Below are 22,444 nucleotides of genomic sequence, written 5' to 3' on the forward strand. Positions count from 1 at the left end.
GATCCTAGATGCTAGCTCAAGCCTCCTCCACCTCCAACCTCCATCCTCCATAGCTGGGCGTGCAAGAGGAGAGAAGAGAAGAGAAGAGAAGAAGAGAGGAGAAGATGGATAGCTTCTCCTCTTCGGTCCCTCACTCTCACACACTTACTCCCTCACCCTCTCACACTCCCTCTCTCAAGAGCACACACAAGCAAGAAGATGAGAAGGAGAGAAGAAGAAGAAGACTCTTGTTGCCACACACCAAAGAATAATATCTTATTCACTTTTTGAACTTTATATATACAAACCCTAAAATCCCATGGGCACCTATCCCTTTTTTACATGACCGGCCATTGTGGCAAGGTCCTTTTTCCATTTCCCTCTTCTAGCCTTGTGCCTCTAGCCTACACCCATCTAATATTTTACAATTGGCACAGGAGGGAGCCTCGCGGTCTTTTACAAGATTTTTCCAAGTTTTTTGAGGTGCCTTTTCATTTAAGGTTGCACTTTTTGCCCTGGTTTATCTTTAGAGGCCTGCATGTCTTTGCTATTTTTCCATCTTCCTTTTGTTTTTTCCTCCATTTTTATGCCATCTCGACTTGGGGTTAATATCTAGTTTCCAAGGTTTTACCCTCTTCTTTCTATGTGTCTCCTTGCATTTAGTTAATGTTTGGGGTTCTTGTTCCTTGGTTGTGTGTGTGGGAGTATGCATGTTTGCATGTTTGTGATAATCTACTATCTTTTGTGCCCTAGTGTTAGGGGTTATGTGTTTTTGAGAGTAGCAAATGATGTTTGCCCATAGAGGCTAGATGTATGTCCTAAAGATAATAGAAGATAGACAAATGATGTTTGCTCTAGGAAGAGATGTTCAGAATCCCATATGCATAGTGATGAGAGTGGTACTATCCAAAAATCTATAAAGACATGTACTTTTTGACATTCATTTCATGGTAATGGTACTTTCAATTTGAGTCACTCAATATTGTCTTTATGAGTCCAAGATAATCTATCTTGGAGCTTAATTCACTTGACTTACAATCCCTTCTCTTTATCATGTTTCGATTCTATGATTTGCATCCACCATAGCCAACTAGCTCTAGACCCATGTTTCTTAACATGGTATTAGAGCCATCGCAAGCTAGTTTTGGCATCATTAGTTAGCCGCATTCTAATGTAAATGGATAGTAGGAGTTGAACCTACCTTAATGCCCTGTGCCATATCCATATCATAGGCCACCTACGGCCAAGGAAGAGGCTTAGAAACCATCCTCTGTATCGGGTTTGAAAAACAAGTAGATTTTGGTTATGGTTTTAATTGCACTCAAGTACAAGAAGAATCTACCCAATGGCCCAAAAAAAAAACTAAAGGTCACCACGAGCCAATGCAGGCTCTAAAATATTGGAGCTACTACTCTTGATGAGTATAGGAAACATATTGAGAATAACCTTGCCTTGGAAAGAAGATTTCAACATGTACATGTTCCTAAACCAAGTATTGATGAAACTATACAGATATTTAGAGGTCTTCAAGAGCGTTATGAGATTCATCACAAGTTTCATTATGCAGATGAGTCTTTGGTTGCTGCTGTGCTTAGCTTTCTTATCAGTACATTAGCGATCACTTCCTTCCTGACAAAACTATTGATTTGATTAATGAGGCTAGCTCTCATCTCCACCTGCAACATGCATAGCTTCTTGAAGAGGCTAAGGAGTTGGATAGGGAGGTGAGGTATATTACCAATGAGAAAAAATGAAGCAGTGAGGGGTCAAGACTTTGAAAAAGTAGGAGAGCTTCGTGACCAAGTAATGGAGCTTAAGGCACAAATTTCTTCCACTACAGAAAAAGGAAAGGAACAGGTGAAGTTTGAGAGTGAGGCAGGTGACTCTAGCCCAGTTGTGACTAAAGCTAGCATTCAACAAATAGTTGCTACCTAGACAGGGATACCTCTGGAAAAGGTTTCAATAGATAAATCAAATTGGTTGTTGCAAATGGAGGAGACACTGCATAATCATGTCATTGGGCAAGATGAAATAGTCAAAGCAATCAGTCGTGCCATTCGAAGAGCCCGAATAGGGTTGAAGAACTCTAATAGGCCTATTTCTAACTTCATTTTCTTAGGTCCAATAGGTGTACGAAAGTGAGAGCTTGCAAAGGAACTAGCGTCATATTATTTTGGCTCAAAAGAAGCCATGATAAGACTTGATATGAGTGAATTTATGGAAAGGCATATACTTTCCAAGCTTAGATCTGCCACTCTCCTCTAGCAAATGAGCAAGCATGTTGCCACAGACGTAGGCAAGGAGCTGTTGGCTAAGGTTGGCTTCATCTATCAAATTGATATCACACCTCACAAGTTGGGAAAAGATGAGAAGAATTTTTTCCTTGATCTAAAGAATGTCTTAAGCCTTTCAAGTGAGTGTGACAACACCAAGCCCAAGAAGATGAGTGCTCATGTGGAGAATGGGGTTCTGACCATCAACGTGCCCAAAACTCAATCAGCCTCATCCAATAGAGAGATAGAAGTAGAGAGAGTCCATCCAAAGCTATCCAAAGAGAAATGTATCTATCTTGCAAAGCCGCATGGAATCCCAAAATCTATGTATCCTAAGATTTATGTAATGGTTCAACAAGTCATGTCAAGTCACAACAATGTACCTATTTGTATCCATCTCAAACTTCACTGAGAAAAAGAACCTTCGAAAGAAGACTAGAACACAAGATAATTATGAACAAGTCAAAGATAAAGAGCATGAAGAAAAAACCAAGAAGGTCAAGGACATCACCAAAGGATGCCAAAGAAGCAAAAGAAAAATGAAGAAGATAAAGAAATTACTTCTACTATTGACAATAAAGAATTTCCTATAGTTAATCTCCCTTAGTGGATCTTGTTTCCCAAAGTGGATGTTATCTTTTAAAACCCTCGGGTAAGTTACTCATGAATATATGTGTGAATCACATGGGTTCGAAATAAGGTATTTTTAAAATACAATTTTTATACATTTTTTACATACAAAAGGATGTAATATAAAGGGGTTACTTATAAATAGGACTTGAATGCACGTGATGTAGAGGATATACATATAGTAGCTTTCCCAAGTAAAAACCCTACCAAAAATGTAAAGTTTCAAGCCTTAACTTGATTAGGCTCCGAAAGAGCTAGTCTCCTGGGCCATGTCATCATGTAGGGGGGGCAAAAGCCAGCAAGGGTAGAGATTCATCATTTGAGGGGGGGTGTTGAGAATAGCAAATGATGCTTTCCCATAGAGGCTAGATATATGCATTGAAGAGGCTAGAAGATAGACAAAGGACGTATGATCTAGGAAGAGATATTCAGAAACCCATATGCACAATGAGGAGAGTGGTACTATCCAAAAAGCTATAAAGGCAGTACTTATATTGACACTCATTTCATGGTAGTGGTACTTTCAGTTTGAGTCACTCAAGATTGTCTTTATGAGTCCAAGCTAATCTATCTTGGAGCCTAATTCACTTGAGTTACAATCTCTTCTCTTTATCATGTTTTGGTTCTATGATTTGCATCCACCATAGCCAACTAGCACTAGATCCATGTTTCTTGACATGTGTCTAGTGATTATACTACAAGGGTGTGCTAGTGTACTAAACATGTACACATGTGCACTAGGTTGTGCATGAGTTTGAAGTCTATAGTGTATTAGATGCAAGGATGTATGTCTCATGTGGTAATGTAAGACTTGGGTCATATTAGAAAATTTGTGAGCAAAGTTTTTTATGTTCAAATTTCTATTTTCAAAAAGTGTAATGGAATAGACTATTGCACATGTACATGTATAAGTATGCACTAGTATACATACACTAGCCTATGGGTGTAGTGGATGTGAGAGATTAGTAGGGCTATGTGTGGATGAAGGTGTGGGTTAAGAGGGTTATTGTGCAAGGGTTATGTTGTTGCATTGTGTGTGCAATAGCTAGAAAGATGTGGATTCTTGTGAAGTAGGCATAGCAAGATTGGAGTTGGTATCTAAGAAAAATAAGAGGGAAAGCTAGGAAAACACCGGAGTATTCACGCCTTGTGAGATCCTTTAGACCCAAGTTACATTGTGATAAGAGAAACATAAGAAACACTCTCAGTTGTTAGCCCTCCATTTCATCCTAGCATACTATCCCTTAGGAGTGGTTGAAGATAACCCCATACTTTGCTTATGAGTGATTGTAATTAAGCCCTTAAATCACATCAAGTCATCAAGTGTTTGTCTGGCATGAGGTAGGACCTAGATATAGCATAGCTTTCTTCTCATAAAACTTCTCATAAAGCTATGTTCATCTAGACTTAGAAGATAGTTCCTACAAGTTCAAAGATCACAAGTGAAAGAAGTAGTATGTTTAAACTTTAGCAACAATCCTCATCTCATCAATATTGCTGCATGAAAATTTGAAGTGTATCAGCTCTTTGTCATTAAGAAATAAACACAATAGTACAAAATCTATCATCTTTAATAAATCATCCCTTCTACTAGACACAAGTTGGGTATCTCATTCTAGGTAAACATCCATATGAAGTAAGCGTCTCCAAAGCCACTAAAAAATAAGCTACCTTAAGAGGAAATATCATGTATAAAGTGGTTTTAATCACTCTATAGGATGTTAAAGAGCATGCTAGTGAGGATTACATAATAGAGAAGAGTTCAAAAGATGTAGCATGGAGATTAATTTAGATGGTTTTAATCACCTGCTGAACGAACCAGCTTTGACAAACTAAAGCAAAGCTTAGTATCAGCACCCATCCTGAAACTTCCTAATCTTAGTAAGGAGTTTGAAGTGGTAACTGATGCTAGCACACTTGCTTTAGGATATGTACTTATGCAAGAAGGTCATCCCATAGCATATTCTTCAAGAAAATTGAAGAGCCATGAAAGAAATTATGCTACCCACGATTTGGAGCTATTGTTTGTCATCCATGCTCTCAAACTTTGGAGACATTACTTGCTAGGTAACAAATTATCCTTAGTAATGGACCATAAGAATCTTAAATGGATTTTCACTCAGAATGAGCTCAATATGAGGCAACGTCAATGGATCAAAGTGCTGGAAGAATATGATTTTGAAATCAAATATAGGCCTGGAAAAGAGAATGTAGTTATCGATGCACTTAGTCGCAAGGCATTTCTAAATTCTCTCATTTTGCAAGATCCATCAACAACAAGGTCTCTAGCCACAAAGGTATCAATGCCAAACAACCCGATTCTTGAGCGAGCAAAAGAAGGGGAATATCATGACCCAGTCTATTAGAAAATGCTGAGGGAGATCCCCATCAAGGATCAAGATCCGAAGCTAAAAACGAAGTATCAAGAATTCTCCATCAGTAGTGGACTTGTCTACTTTAGGACAAGAGTATATATCCCTGCAAGCCAAACTCTCAAGAAGAAGATACTTTGGGAAGCCCATGACTCCCCTTTCTCAGGACATCTTGGTTATGCCAAGATCCTTAACACAATCAGGAAGAGCTATTTTTGGGAAAGGCTCAAGGGAGACATACTCAAATATGTCACAGAATGTTTGTCTTGTCAACGCATTAAGGCATAATGTGTTAAAATGCCTGGGAAATTGCAACCACTTGACATTCCACAAATGAAATGTGAGTTCATTAGTATGGACTTCATTGTTGGCTTACCCCAGGTTCAGGGAGGATATAACTCTATTTTGGTTGTAGTGGATATGCTCACCATGGTCGCACATCTCATCCCTGTCAAGACGAACTATAAAGATTTAGACATCACAAGATTATTCATCAAGGAAATATTCAAACTTCATGGGTTACCCAGAAGAATCATTAGTGATCGTGACTCTGTTTTCACATCACACTTGTGGAGGGCTATCTTTGAGGCTATTGGAACTCAACTCTGTTTCAGCATAGCTTACCATCCCCAAACTGATGGTCAAACAGAACGAGTCAATCAAGTCATTGAAGATATGCTTAGGGCATACTGTTGTCACAAACCCAAAAAGTGGATTCAATACTTACCATTGGTTGAGTTTGGTTACAATGCTTCCTACCAATAGAGTATTCAGATGAACCTTTTCAAGCATTGTATGGGCATGATTGTCATACCCCCTTGAACTTCTCGGATCCAACTTTGAGGGTAGAAGGTTCAAGGCAGATGCTGGAAGACATGGATGATCAAATCAAATCAATAAGACAAGACATTCAAGCTGCCAAGGATAGACACAAGGTCTACGCTGACTTGAAATGGCAAGGCACATCCTTCGTCGAAGGTGATATGGTCTTTATTCATGTATGCCCTAAAAAGAGTTCATTGTCCTTGGGAGAGTACAAGAAGCTAAGTCCGAGGTATTGTGGACCTTATAAGATCATCAAGTGCCTAGGGCCTAATGCTTACAAACTACACCTGCCCACAACTCTAAAGATTCATAATGTATTCCACGTTAGCCAATTGAAAAAGTATCTACCTAATTTGAATCATGAATGTTTCTTCCCAAAAAGGCTGGAGGATTATAGGAAGTGACCCCAACATTTTCTTTATCTCCTTAAAATGTTCTTCACTTTGTTCACTCCATACAAGTGTTTCTTGGTGTGTCAGTTTGCTACTGGGGATATATGTCCTGAGAGAGTAAGTGTATAAATCTACCCAAATATCTTAGCGTTTGTAAGAAGGAGACTAATTGTTTGATGGAGGTTGGGGAAGGTAGAGCTAGCAATGTTTCTACCTTTTTTGGATCTACCTCAATTCCTTCAATTGATACTACATGCCCTAGTAGTGTAACCTTGCTTTCCCCAATGTGACATTTATCCTTATTTAGTTGTCCATCCAACCTAGCTCAATGAGTAAATCCTTCATCAACCTTGCATAGATGTATGCTCCTTGAGCTGTAAATACAAAAATCATCTATGAAAACCCTTATGGACTTACCAAAGTAAGGTTGGAAGACCATACTCATGAATTGTTGAAAGGTTGCTTGGGCATTTGTGAGACCCAAGGACAGGACCCGAAAGGCAAAATAGCCCCATGGTGTGATGAAAGTGGTCTTCTTTTTATCCTCTTTTGCATGCGAATTTAGAAGTAGCCAGAGTAGCCATCACACACTATATACTATTCATATCCCACTACTTCATTCAAGATTTCATCCTGAAATGGGAGAGGGAAGTGATCCCTCTTTGTTGCAGCATGTAGTGGCTTGTAATCTATGCATACTTGCCACTTACCATTTTTCTTTGGCCTCACTACTATTGGGGAGACCCATTCTAAATCTTCCACTAGGTATATGAATCCTGCATTCAAGAGTCTATTCACCTCCGTCAACAGTGCATCCTGTTGCACAACTCCCAGTCTCTTCAATCTTTATACTACAGGTTTGCTTCCTTCTTTGAGTTGGATGTGATGCTTCACTGCAGTGACACCTGTAATGTGAGTATAATCAGAAATAAACAATGATGCATGCTTCTTGAGAACATTCACATAACCCTCCCTTTCTTCATCTTTAATATCCTTGGATATCATCTTCTCTAGGCTAGCATCCCACACATCTTCTCCTTGGATTCTTGGGTTGTGTTCTGATGAGGTAGGTTTCTTTAAGGTGACACCCATAACTTTGAGAGTGCTATCACTCTCTCCACTTGAACTCTCTTCCTCGTCTACCGATTGTTAAGAGAGAGAGAGAGAGAGTACGAGAGAGTTACACAAGACATGCTCCCAAAGAATGACTCATGTTGATGTAGAGTTAGTATATATAGGTGAGACCCAAGTCAAGTGAGAGATGATATATATGGTTGTAACATCCCCACTCAAACAAAGGTCTCTAGCTGCAAGTGAAAAAACCCTTGGGCAGAACAAGGGAAAAACCCGAGCCCCTACACATACCTACGATACAAAAATGATTTACTATAAAGTTTTCTTGAATACAATGATATATGCCTCAATCAGTGAGACAAGAACTTGGAACAATACCAAGTGCATGTCTTAATGAACTAAAGCGAGCTTCACTAAGAGCTTTTGTGAAGATGTCTGCAACTATTTGATCACTGGGACAATGCTCCATCATAATGGAACCTTTCTTGACTTCATGTCAAACATAATGATAATGAATAGCAATATGCTTTGATTTACTATGTTGTATATAGTCTTTGGTAAGACTAATAGCACTTTGGTTGTCGCATCAAAGAGGTATACTAGATGATGAAGGATGTCCCAAATCTGCAAGTAGTTGTCAAAGCCAAACTAGCTCGCGAGCTACTAATGATGCAGCAACATATTTGGCCTCAGTTGTAGAAACCGCAATACATCGTTGTTTCTTGTTGGACCAAGAAACCAAACATCCATTTACAAAGAAACAATTCCCACTTATAGATCGCATGGATAAATGTGAACTTGCCCAATCAGCATCTATATATCCAATAAGGTCAAGAGAAGTTGAAGAAGATAAAGAAGAATCCTCTCGATGATAATAAATAAGACCAAACTCCTTAGCACCCTTGAGGTACTTAAGAATACGTTTTGCAGCACTCCAATGAATAGTGGAAGGGGAAGAAAGATACTGTTCCAAAAAGTTAGCTGCAAATAAAATATCTGGTCTTGTGTTTAAACCAATAAATTGAAGACAACCAACAAGATTAGCAAAAGGTTGATGAATGGCTGATTCTTCATTGCGTGTTGTAGATGTACCCTTGGTAGAGCTCGAAAGAATGGGAGTAGTGGCAGAGTGTGCATTTGTCAACCCAAACTTCTCAACAATATCATTAATAAACTTTGTCTGGCGAAGAAGAAGAATGCCTTGTTGTCATTGTCGTTGAACTTGAATACCCAAACAAGAATGTATCTCACCAAGATCCACCATTTCAAATGCAGTCGATAAAAGCTTCTTCATAGCATCCAAGAAAGCAATATTATTTGACATAAGAATAGTATAATCAACATATAGAGCAATAATAATAAAACATTTGTCCTCCCTTTTAATGTAAAGATTTGGGTCAGCAAAACATGCAATAAAACCTTTAGATGTGAGGAACTGATCAATCTTAATATATCAAGCGTGAGAGGCTTGCTTCAATCCATATAATGCACGATGAAGCTGGCATACAAGATGCTCCTTTCCTGCAATCATAAAACCTTCAGGTTGCTCCATATAGATTTCTTCTTCAAGATCTCCATTGAGAAAAGCCGTTTAACATCCATTTGGTGAATCTCTAGATCAAATAGTGTTGCAAAAGCCAAAAGCATACGAACAGTTGTGGAGCGTACAACGGGAGAAGATGTTTCTTGATAATCTACTCTTGCAATCTGCGAGTAACCTTTTGCAACAAGTCGTGCTTTGAACTTATCAAACGAGCCATCAGCTTTGGTCTTGGTTTTATAAACCCATTTACATTTGATAGGAACATGATTTGGGGGGAGTTCAGTAAGAATCCATGTACCTTTGGAGATTAAAGAATCCTACTTAGCTTGCATAGCTTCTTGCCATTGATCCCTTTGACATGAATTGATATCTTCCATATACGATATTGGATCCTCTTGGATAGACATAGCATCATCAAAGGCATCATATTCAATAGAATAGAATCCATGCTCTATCTCAATAGGAAGATCGACATATATCTCCAAATTTTCATCAATCTTCTTTGGAGGTGAAGGAGGTTTATGATCATCAAAATTAGTAGACTCACAAAGCAAGTAAGGAAATGCACTACACAAAGACTGTGTATCATCCGAAACATTTGACGACCATGTGCCACCCATATTCTTCTCATCAAATATAGCATCACAACTAATGATAACCTTTTGAGTAGAAGGATCATAAAATTTGTAACCTTTGGAATGATCTGAATAACCAAGAAAAATAACCTTCAAACCTGGAGGATCCAACTTATATTGAGTGTCCTTGGGCACATGAATATAAGCAACCTGAAGGTTTTATGATTGCAGGAAAGGAGCATCTTGTACGTCAGCTTCATCGTGCATTATATGAATTGAAGCAAGCCTCTCGTGCTTGGTATATTAAGATTGATCAATTCCTCACATCTAAAGGTTGCATATTTTTATGACCCAAATCTTTACATCAAAAGGGAGAACAAGTTTTTTATTACTCTTGCTCTATATGTTGATGATACTATTCTTGTGTCAAATAATATTGCTTTCTTGGATGCTATGAAGAAGCTTTTATCGACTACATTTGAAATGGTGGATCTTGGTGAGATATATTCGTAAGAGGAGTTCTTCATGTTCTAGATTTGCAAAGCAATCTTCTTTCTGTTGCTCATCTAGTTGATCTTGGTTTGTTTGTTGGCTTTGATCATAATCAATGTCGTATAGAGAAAGACAGACATACTATAGCAGTGGCTCCTCGACATGGTAATATATTTGAGCTATCCTTGAACAATACGGTTGCAAATGTTGTTACTACCCCTGGAGATGCAAATTGAAAATTATGGCATCAACGATTTGCACACTCCAATTTTGCCAAAATTCTTGATCTTCATCGTCATGATCTTGTGCAAGGGAAGACACCTTCAGTCTCTCACTTTTGCACATTTGGTTGCATTGCTTATATGTCACGTGTCCCCTAGCATCATCCAGGACACGTCTTAGCAGTCCATCGGAAAGGATGTCTAGAAAGCTCTGCTCGGCACTCCCATGGAATGTTACGGGTTTTGCGATCTAGTTCTTCCCGCGTCTGCCACGTAGCGGAAGTATCCTGGCCGTTTCCACTTAGGATCAATCGGAATTAGAGTTTTCCTAATGGGTCATTAGCTAACAGCAACTAGCGTCAGACCCGAGTGAACTACTTTACGCAGAAATGCCAGGTCCGAAGCGGATTCACGCTGCACTTGGTTCAAGGAGAATGGGAAAAGAGAGGGATGCAAAGCTCAACCTCTCTGCCATAAGGCATAGTCCCATTCCGTTCCCCTAAAACAGCGTAAATCGGGTAAGACATAACTCTAGGTCATCGTTCTCGTTATTCTTTTTTATGATGATGATCATTCTGCTGTTCTTTAAGATTTTTGAGAAAAGTTCTCGGCTAACCGGGACCACCCAACCGTAGGACAGACCCATGGCCCATCCTCCACACTTTCCTTGATTTGTTTTAGTTATGTAATTATCTAACACATTAATTTGACATATAACAATCAGCTTCTTTAATTAACCTTGTTAAGCACTGGTTCCTTTACGTAATCTTATCATGTGACATAGAAAAACAACATCAAGCAAGTTCTTTTAACATTTCATCATTTTATCTTTGAAATACAAGGAGTTCCACTCGTAGGCTTTTCCGTAATCTGCTCGAAGGCTATCCAGTAATCCATAGTGATCATTATTCCAAGCTTCTGCCCGTAGACTAGTATGCGGGCCTCGAGATCCAATCCTGAGTCACATTAGCCTCTTGTGCAGGACCCAGAAGGCGAGGGATTTATGGCCAGAGCCCCTCCGGCACCCAAGCATCCTCCTACTCCAAGTAGAACTCAACAGAGAGACCTCTCGTGGCGGGTTTAGTCTACGTTCCCAGCGTGGTCAAACAACCCCCTTGGTTAGGGTCAGGCAGGCAGTCGGGGGTAACTGAAGCTGCCTCTCCCTTCAGGCCTTTAACCTGAAGTATAGGTACTTATTTAATTTGTAATTCATAATTCAAACAGAGCTCTAAAATCTCTAGCAGGCACAAACATTTCCATTAATCAACCCAGTTGTATGGCAAACTGCTAAGGAAGTGTTCTTTCCTTTTTGAGTGTATCAGCACTCGTTCCCAAGGTGTCTTGTAACTTGGCAAGATCTCTTACATTCCAGTGTAGGGCATACCCAACTTGGTTAACCCTAAGGTACCTTAGATATGCTAGTTACTGGTTTACAACTTTCCTTATTTAGAAGGATACCCAAAAATACGTCTTTTTGCAAGATAACTTGCGTAAGGATCTGCCGTCTTTGATGAGGGTTTTTCCCTTTTCTCCTTGTGAATCAATCACAAAATGATTTCATACATGTTGCGCAAGTCGTGCGATGGAATAATCTGTTTAGATTCTTTAAGCTGACGTATGTCAGGCCTAGGGTTTCTTCATTTAATAATCTTAGGGACAAACCCTAGTTTCTTATCTTTATGAATTTATTGTCCCTACGGTAAGGAAAGTAGTCAAGTGTTTAGGGTATGAATGTTTCTATGTTTAGATTGGTTCAATTATCTTTTGGAAGGTAATATTAATCGTCTTGTCACGGTTTTACTATCCTTGTGACAATTTACTATCCCAATCAATATAGTTTAATTTGGCATATAGCATAATGCCAAGGTGATACAAAGAGCGACAATACTTCTTGGAACAAAAAGGCCTAGCTGTGAAATTGGTGTATACACACTTTATTAATCCCAAGTCCTCAAATAGCAGGGGAAAAGTGTTAATAGAGTGCCATCCAGCAGTCCCCTTTTTCATTTTCTTTCCAAATGAATTCGTATATCTAATTTTTATACTTGTTAATTCCTAACATTTAACTTCCGTCTCCTTTAAAGTTGAACTCATGCCAAATAATAACAATTTCCTTGCTAAGATGTGCAACTAGCAAAGATAACTCCCTAGTAATTTGAGCATTGAAGAAACCTTTCTTGAATTTAGCTATTTACCATGAATCATTGCGAAAGGGAATAAGACTAATGGTGCAAGATATAATTTGAACACTTTAGGAATATATTACTATAGTAAATGGTTAATCTTGCTTGTAATTTTATAATGCTTGATGCAATTTGAAAAAATCTAAGTTGTATACATTGTCATTCATAAGCTAACTCCTTCGTTTAAAAATAACTTGAACAAATATATCCTATCCTTAACAATTTTTTTTTTCATGACCGACTCAAAACGGAATTAACACCAAGAAGAAAAACCTGGCTTTGAGGTGAGATATCCACATGGATACCGGGAGATGACCCTCCCGCAGCTACACCTTGGACTTTCTTCGGCGGCATCGTAGTTCGAATGTGAGATAGCCTTTTCCTTTTTCTTCTTGGAATTCCACCGTCTTCTCCTTCCTTTTCTTTTACCTTTTTCCCACTCTTCCTCCTTCACTCCCTCTACTTCCCTCCCTATCTTTTATCTCACGGCTATTTCTCCCTTACGGGATACCATACGAGGCCATGATGAAGAATTGGATTTTTAGGACATGGGAGTGTGTGGACACCAGCTTGTTTGATAAAACTAAGAACACAAAGCTCAACTAAGAGAGAACTTGCACAAGAAGATCTAAAAAGTGAGTGAAGGAATTAATGCAAGAGAATGGAAGTCTGCAAGGTAGCCTAAGGACAAAGTAGGCCTATGGGTGTGACTTGAATAGTCTAAAGAGCTAAGAGGGGGGGAAAAAAAACAAGGGCTTAGGGGGGAATTAAAACCCCGGGAGGGGGGGAAACAAGGTGTGAAAAGGGGGCTTAGGAAGCCCCCTTGGAAGCTTCCAAGCCTTCTGGAAGCCTCACAAAGGCACGTGGGAGTTGGAGCTTGGTTTGTGGAAATGGGCTCCTACAAAAGCTCTTGGGAATGGGGGCTTTTACGAATGGAGTTTCGAAAATTGAGGCCTTACGAGGTGTTTTGCGGAAAGGGATCTTACAAATGGAGCTTGCGAGAATGGAGGCTTTACGAGCTTCTTTTAAAACCTCGGGGTGGCCACAAGGAAACAGGGCTTAAGGAAGATAGGAGTTTTCCCTCCCCCATCCGTAGGAAATCTTCCACCAAAATGGGTTCCCTTAACAACTTGGGGTGGCTAGTGGGAAAGGACTTATAGATGGTTTGTGTGAATGGGGCTTATACAAGCCCCTTAGAAGCTTCTTAAAAGAAGATTCTAAGAAGCTTCGTAAGGTAAATGATTGGGGAGGAGCTTAAAGGGATGGTTGATGACATGGTAGGGAGAAATGGCCGTGGTGCAGGTGCATCGGCAAGCTGGCGGAGAATTTGGCACCCTCCTCGACAGGCGGCAGCCCTTCACGCAACGCGATTGCAGTTACTCGCTGGGAGGCAGCCTCTTAGATCCTTCTACTCCCACACAGTCTCTTCGTCCTCACCTTTTTCTTCCCTCTCACACAGCCTTTCCTCTCCCCTCGCTCAGCGATGTCGCCCCCTTTCACAGCAGCTGGTCCTCCTTCAAGCTCTCTCGGCAGCATTTGTATCTTCCTCTCATTCTAGGGCGGCCTCTCTCCTACGCAGCAATAGCAGACCGTCCTTCTTTGAGCCTACGCCCCCCTTGATTAAATAATGGAGGGGAGGGGGATCTTCCCTCCTTGCGTGTAGACACGCATGTCCTCCCTCCCTCCAAAGGCTCCACCAAGGAGCTTAGTAGCTCCTTCTATTCCCCTCCCCCTCCAGCTCGTCAGTTGGCTGGAGGGATACGGGGGAAATAAAAAATTTTCCATTAACTAATTCGTTTTTATTAACGTAGGATATTACATTATATTCATGTGCCCAACGACACTAGAGATAAGTTGGATCCTCCAGGTTTGAAGGTTACTTTTCTTGGTTATTCAGATCATTCCAAAGGTTACAAATTTTATGATCCTTCTACTCAAAAGGTTATCATTAGTCGTGATGCTATATTTGATGAGAAGACTATGGGTGGAACATGGTCGTCAAATGTTTCAGATGATACACAATCTTTTCTTAGTGCATTTCCTTACTTGATTTGTGAGTCTACTAATTCTTATGATCATAAACCTCCTTCACCTCCAAAGAAGATTGATGAAAATTTGGAGATATATGTCGATCTTCCTATTGAGATAGAGCATGGATTCTATTCTATTGAATATGATGTCTTTGATAATGCTATGTCTATCCAAGAGGATCCAATATCGTATATGGAAGCTATCAATTCATCTCAAAGGGATCAATGGCAAGAAGCTATGCAAGCTGAGTACGATTCTTTAATCTCCAAAGGTACATGGATTCTTACTGAACTCCCCCCAAATCGTGTTCCTATCAAATGTAAATGGGTTTATAAAACCAAGACCAAAGTTGATGGCTCGTTTGATAAGCTCAAAGCATGACTTGTTGCAAAAGGTTACTCGCAGATTGTAGGAGTAGATTATCAAGAAACATTTTCTCCCGTTGTGCGCTCCACAACTGTTCGTATGCTTTTGCTTTTGCAACACTATTTAATCTAGAAATTCACCAAATGGATGTTAAAACGGCTTTTCTCAATGGAGATCTTGAAGAAGAAATGTATATGGAGCAACCTGAAGGTTTTATGATTGCAGGAAAGGAGCATCTTGTATGCCATCTTCATCATGCATTATATGGATTGAAGCAAGCCTCTCGTGCTTGAAGCTTTTATCGACTACATCTGAAATGGTGGATCTTGGTGAGACACATTCTTTTTTGGGTATTTAAGCTCAACGACATCGACAACAAGGCATTCTTCTTCTTCACCAGACAAAGTTTATTAATGATATTGTTGAGATGTTTGGGTTGACAAATGCGCACTCTGCACTCCCATTCTTTCAAGCTCTACCAAGGATTTTTTATTTGCAGCTAACTTTTTGGGACAGTATCTTTCTTCGCCTTCCACTATTCATTGGAGTGCTGCAAAACATATTCTTAAGTACCTCAAGGGTACTAAGGAGTTTGGTCTCATTTATCATCGTCGAGAGGATTCTTCTTTATCTTCTTCAACTTCTCTTGACCTTATTGGATATACAGATGCTGATTGGGCAAGTTCACATTTATCCATGCGATCCACAAGTGGAAATTGTTTCTTTGTAAATGGATGTTTGGTTTCTTGGTCGAGCAAGAAACAATGATGTGTTGTGGTTTCTACAACTGAGGCCAAATATGTTGCTGCATCATTAGTAGCTCACGAGCTAGTTTGGCTTTGACAACTACTTGCATATTTGGGACATCCTTCATCATCTAGTACACCTCTTCGATGCAACAACCAAAGTGCTATTAGTCTTACCAAAGACTATATACAACATAGTAAATCAAAGAATATTGCTATTCATTATCATTATGTTTGACATGAAGTCAAGAAATGTTCCATTATGGTGGAGCATTGTCCCAGTGATCAAATGGTTGCAGACATCTTCACAAAAGCTCTTAGTGAAGCTCCCTTTAGTTCATTAAGAGATGCACCTGGTATTGTTCCAAGTTCTTGTCTCACTGTTTGAGGCATGTATCATTGTATTCAAGAAAACTTTATAGTAAATAATTTTTTTATCGTAGGTATGTGTAGGGGCTCGGGTTTTTCCCTTTTTCTCCCCAAGGGTTTTTTCACTCGCAGCCAGAGATCTTTTTTTCAGTGGGGATGTTACAACTATATATATCATCTCTCACTTGACTTGGGTCTCACCTATATATAATAACTCTACATCAATATGAATCATTCTTTGGGAGCATGTCTTGTGTATCTCTCTCGTACTCTCTCTCTCTCTTAACATGGTATTAGTTCGCCTTTCCACACTTCTACTTCATCACATTCCTGTGCTCTCTTGGATTTGGTTCATACCGATATTTGTGGTCCTTTTCTTGCCTCAAAGTCTCGATATCGATATTTTATAGCTTTCATTGATGATTTCTCACAGTACACACATGTCTATCTTCTTCGACATAAGTATGAGGCTTTATCTATATTTATACAATACAAGATAAGTATGGAGCTTCAAACTAGGCTCTCTATAAAGACTCTTCATAGTGACAATGGCGGTGAATATGTATCCAATCTATTTAATGACTTCTGTAACGAAGAAAGTATTCATCATGAGTTTACAGTTTCATATTCTCCTTAGCAAAATGGTGTTGCTGAGCACAAAAATCGCACTATTCTTAATTATGCATATAGACTCTGGTTTGTCTCAACAGTTTTGGACTGAAGCACTTCTAACAGTCCTCTTTATTCAAAATCATCATCCAACAATTGCACCTGCTTGTAAAATTCCTATAACAATCTGGACAGGGAAGACACCTTTAGTCTCTCACCTTCGCACATTTGGTTGAATTGCTTATATTCATGTGCCCAAGGACACTCGACATAAGTTGGATCCTCTAGGTTTGAAGCTTATTTTTATTGGTTATTCAAATCATTCCAAAGGTTACAAATTTTATGATCCTTCTACTCAAAAGGTTATCATTAGTCGTGATGCTATATTTGATGAGAAGACTATGGGTTGCACATGGTCGTTAGATATTTCATATGACACACAGTCTTTGCTTAGTGCATTTCTTTACTTGCTTTGTGAGTCTACTAATTCTAATGATCATAAACCTCCTTCACCTCCAAAGAAGATTGATAAAAATTTGGAGATATATGTTGATCTTCCTATTGAGATAGAGTATGGATTCTATTCTATTGAATATGATGTCTTTGATGATGCTATGTCTATCCAAGAGGATCCAATATGGTATATGGAAGCTATCAATTCGTCTCAAAGGGATCAATGGCAAGAAGCTATGCAAGCTGAGTACGATTCTTTAATCTCCAAAGGTACATGGATTCTTACTGAACTCCCCCCAACTCGTGTTCCTATCAAATGTAAATGGGTTTATAAAACCAAGACCAAAGCTCATGGCTGGTTTGATAAGTTCAAAGAATGACTTGTTGCAAAAGGTTACTCGCATATTGCAGGAGTAGATTATCAAGAAACATTTTCTCTCGTTGTGTGCTCCACAACTGTTCGTATGCTTTTGGCTTTTGCAACACTATTTGATCTAGAAATTCACCAAATGGATGTTAAAACGGCTTTTCTCAATGGAGATCTTCAAGAAGAAATCAATATGGAGCAACTTGAAGGTTTTATGATTGCAGGAAAGGAGCATCTTGTATGCCAGCTTCATCGTGCATTATATGGATTGAAGCAAGCCTCTCGTGCTTGAAGCTTTTATGGACTGCATTTGGAATGGTGGATCTTGGTGAGATACATTCTTATTTGGGTATTCAAGTTCAATGACACCGACAACAAGGCATTCTTATTCTTCCCTAGGAAAAGTTTATTAATGATATTGTTGAGAAGTTTGGGTTGACATATGCGCACTTTGCCAACACTCCCATTCTTTCGAGCTCTACCAAGGATTTTTTATTTGCAGCTAACTTTTTGGGACAATATATTTCCTCTCCTTCCACTATTCATTGGAGTGCTGCAAAATGTATTCTTAAGTACCTCAAGGGTACTAAGGAGTTTGGTCTTATTTATCATCGTCGAGAGGATTCTTCTTTATCTTCTTCAACTTCTCTTGACCTTATTGGATATATAGATGCTGATTGGGCAAGTTCACTTTTATCCATGTGATCTACAAGTGGGAATTGTTTCTTTGTAAATGGATGTTTGGTTTCTTGGTCCAGCAAGAAACAACGATGTGTTGCGGTTTCTACAACTGAGGCTGAATATATTGCTGCATCATTAGCAGCTCGCGAGCTAGTTTGGCTTTGACAACTACTTGCAGATTTGGGACATCCTTCATCATCTAGTACACCTCTTCGATGTGACAACCAAAGTTCTATTAGTCTTACCAAAGACTATATACAACATAGTAAGTCAAAGCATATTGCTATTCATTATCATTATGTTCAACATGAAGTCAAGAAAGGTTCCATTATGGTGGAGCATTGTCCCAATGATCAAATGGTTGCAGACATCTTCACAAAAGCTCTTAGTGAAGCTCGCTTGAGTTCATTAAGACATGGACTTGGTATTGTTCCAAGTTCTTGTCTCACTGATTGAGGCATGTATCATTGTATTCAAGAAAACTTTATAGTAAATCATTTTTGTATTGTAGGTATGTGTAGGGGCTCCGGTTTTTCCCTTGTTCTCCCCAAGTGTTTTTTCACTCACAGCCAGAGACCTTTGTTTGAGTGGGGATGTTACAACTATATATATCATCTCTCACTTGACTTGGGTCTCACCTATATATAATAACTCTACATCAATATGAATCATTCTTTTGGAGCATGTCTTGTGTATCTCTCTCGTACTCTCTCTCTCTCTCTTAACATGGTATTAGTTCGCCTTTCCACACTTCTACTTCATCACATTCCGATGCTCTCTTGGATTTGGTTCATATCGATATTTGCGGTCCTTTTCCTACCTCAAAGTCTCAATATCGATATTTTATTACTGTCATTGATGATTTCTCACGGTACACACATGTCTATCTTCTTTGACATAAGTTCGAGGCTTTATCTATATTTAAACAATACAAGATAAGTGTGGAGCTTCAAACTGGATTCTCTATAAAGACTCTTCATAGTGACAATGGCAGTGAATATGTATCCAATCTATTTGATGACTTCTATAAGGATCAAGGTATTCATCATAAGTTTACAGTTCCTTATTCTCCTCAGCAAAATGGTGTTACTGAGCGCAAAAATCGCACTATTGTTAATGCTATACGTTGCATGCTTATACACTCTGGTTTGTCTCGAAAGTTTTGGACTGAAGCACTTCTAATAGCCGTTTTTATTCAAAATCATCTTCCAACAACTGCACCCGATGGTAAAATTCCTATAACAATCTGGACAGGGAAGACACCTTCAGTCTCTCACTTTCGCACATTTGGCTGCATTGCTTATATTCATGTGCCCAAGGACACTCGACATAAATTGGATCCTCCAGGTTTGAATCTTATTTTCCTTGGTTATTCAGATCATTACAAAGGTTACAAATTTTATGATCCTTCTACTCAAAAGGTTATCATTAGTGGTGATGCTATATTTGATGAGAAGACTATGGGTGGCACATGGTCGTCAGATGTTTCAGATGACACATAGTCTTTGCTTAGTGCATTTCCTTACTTGCTTTGTGAGTCTACTAATTCTAATGATCATGAACCTCCTTCACCTCCAAAAAATATTGATGAAAATTTGGAGATATATGTCGATCTTCCTATTGAGATAGAGCATGGATTCTATTCTATTGAATATGATGTCTTTGATGATGCTATGTCTGTCCAAGAGGATCCAATATCGTATATGGAAGCTATCAATTCGTCTCAAAGGGATCAATGGCAAGAAGCTATGCAAGCTGAGTACGATTCTTTAATCTCCAAAGGTACATGGATTCTTACTGAACTTCCCCCAAATCGTGTTCCTATCAAATGTAAATGGGTTTATAAAACCAAGACCAAAGCTGTTGGTTCCTTTGATAAGTTCAAAGCATGACTTGTTGCAAAAGGTTACTCGCAGATTGCAGGAGTAGATTATCAAGAAACATTTTCTCTTGTTGTGAGCTCCACAACTGTTCGTATGCTTTTGGATTTTGCAACACTATTTGATCTAGAAATTCACCAAATGGATGTTAAAACGGCTTTTCTCAATGGAGATCATGAAGAAGAAATCTATATGGAGCAACCTGAAGGTTTTATGATTGCAGGAAAGGAGCATCTTGTATGCCAGCTTCATCGTGCATTATATGGATTGAAGCAAGCGTCTCGTGCTTGAAGCTTTTATCGACTGCATTTGGAATGGTGGTGTTTGGGTATTCAAGTTCAACAGCACTGACAACAAGGCATTCTTCTTCTTCACCAAGCAAAGTTTATTAATGATATTGTTTAGAAGTTTGGGTTGAAAAATGTGCACTTTGCCAACACTCCCATTCTTTTGAGCTCTACCAAGGATATTTTATTTGCACCTAACTTTTTGGGACAGTATCTTTCTTCCCCTTCCACTATTCATTGGAGTGCTGCATAACGTATTCTTAAGTACCTCAAGGGTACTAAGGAGTTTGGTCTTATTTATCGTCGTCGAGAGGATTCTTCTTTATCTTCTTCAACTTCTCTTGACCTTATTGGATATACAGATGCTGATTGGGCAAGTTCACATTTATCCATGTGATCCACAAGTGGGAATTGTTTCTTTGTAAATGGATGTTTGGTTTCTTGGTCCAGCAAGAAAGAACGATGTGTTGCGGTCTCTACAACTGAGGCCGAATATGTTGCTGCATCATTAGCAGCTCCCAAGCTAGTTTGGCTTTGGCAACTACTTGCACATTTGGGACATCCTTCATCATCTAGTACACCTCTTAGATGCAACAACCAAAGTGCTATTAGTCTTACCAAAGACTATATACAACATAGTAAATCAAAGCATATTGCTATTCATTATCATTATGTTTGATATGAAGTCAAGAAAGTTTCCATATGGTGGAGCATTGTCCCAGTGATGAAATGGTTGCAGACATCTTCACAAAAGCTCTTAGTGAAGCTCGCTTTACTTCATTAAGACATGCACTTGGTATTGTTCCAAGTTCTTGTCTCAGTGATTGAGGCATGTAGCATTGTATTCAAGAAAACTCTATAGTAAATCATTTTTGTATCGTAGGTATGTGTAGGGGCTCGGGTTTTTCCCTTGTTCTCCCCAAGGGTTCTTTCACTCGCAGCCAGAGACCTTTGTTTGAGTGGGGATGTTACAACTATATATATCATCTCTCACTTGACTTGGGTGCCACCTATATATACTAACTCTACATCAATATGAATCATTCTTTGGGAGCATGTCTTGTGTATCTCTCTCATACTCTCTCTCTCTCTCTTAACATGGTATCAGTTCTCCTTTCCACACTTCTACTTCATCACATTCCTGTGCTCTCTTGGATTTGGTTCATACCGATATTTGCGGTCCTTTTCCTGCCTCAAAGTCTCAATATCGATATTTTATAGCTTTCATTGATGATTTCTCATGGTACACACATGTCTTTCTTCTTCGACATAAGTTTGAGGCTTTATCTATATTTAAACAATACAAGATAAGTGTGGAGCTTTAAACTTGATTCTCTATAAAGACTCTTCACAGTGACAATGGTGGTGAATATGTATCCAATCTATTTGATGACTTCTGTAAGGATCAAGGTATATATCATGAGTTTACGGTTTCTTATTCTCCTAAGCAAGATGGTATTGCTGAGTGCAAAAATCGCACTATTCTTAATACTATACATTGCATGCTTATACACTCTGGTTTGTCTCGAAAGTTTTGGACTGAAGCACTTCTAACAGCCGTTTTTATTTAAAATCATCTTCCAACAACTACACCTGCTGGTAAATTTCCTATAAGAAACTGGACAGGGAAGACACCTTTAGTCTCTCACTTTTGCACATTTGGCTGCATTGCTTATATTCATGTGCCCAAGGACACTCGACATAAGTTGGATCCTCCAAGTTTGAAGCTTATTTTTCTTGGTTATTTAGATCATTCCAAAGGTTACAAATTTTATGATCCTTCTACTCAAAAGGTTATCATTAGTCGTGATGCTATATTTGATGAGAAGACTATGGGTGGCACATGGTCGTCAGATGTTTCAGATGACACACAGTCTTTGCTTAGTGCATTTCCTTACTTTCTTTGTAGGTCTATTGATTCTGCTGATCATAAACCTCCTTCACCTCCAAAAAATATTGATGAAAATTTGGAGATATATGTCGATCTTCCTATTGAGATAGAGCATGGATTCTATTCTATTGAATATGATATCTTTGATGATGCTATGTACATCCAAGAGGATCCAATATCGTATATGGAAGCTATATATTCATCT

The sequence above is a fragment of the Lygodium microphyllum genome, chromosome 25 (assembly GCF_053477565.2).
Source record: "Lygodium microphyllum isolate KBCC chromosome 25, Lygodium_microphyllum_v1.1.10, whole genome shotgun sequence".
Classification (NCBI taxonomy): Eukaryota; Viridiplantae; Streptophyta; class Polypodiopsida; order Schizaeales; family Lygodiaceae; genus Lygodium; species Lygodium microphyllum.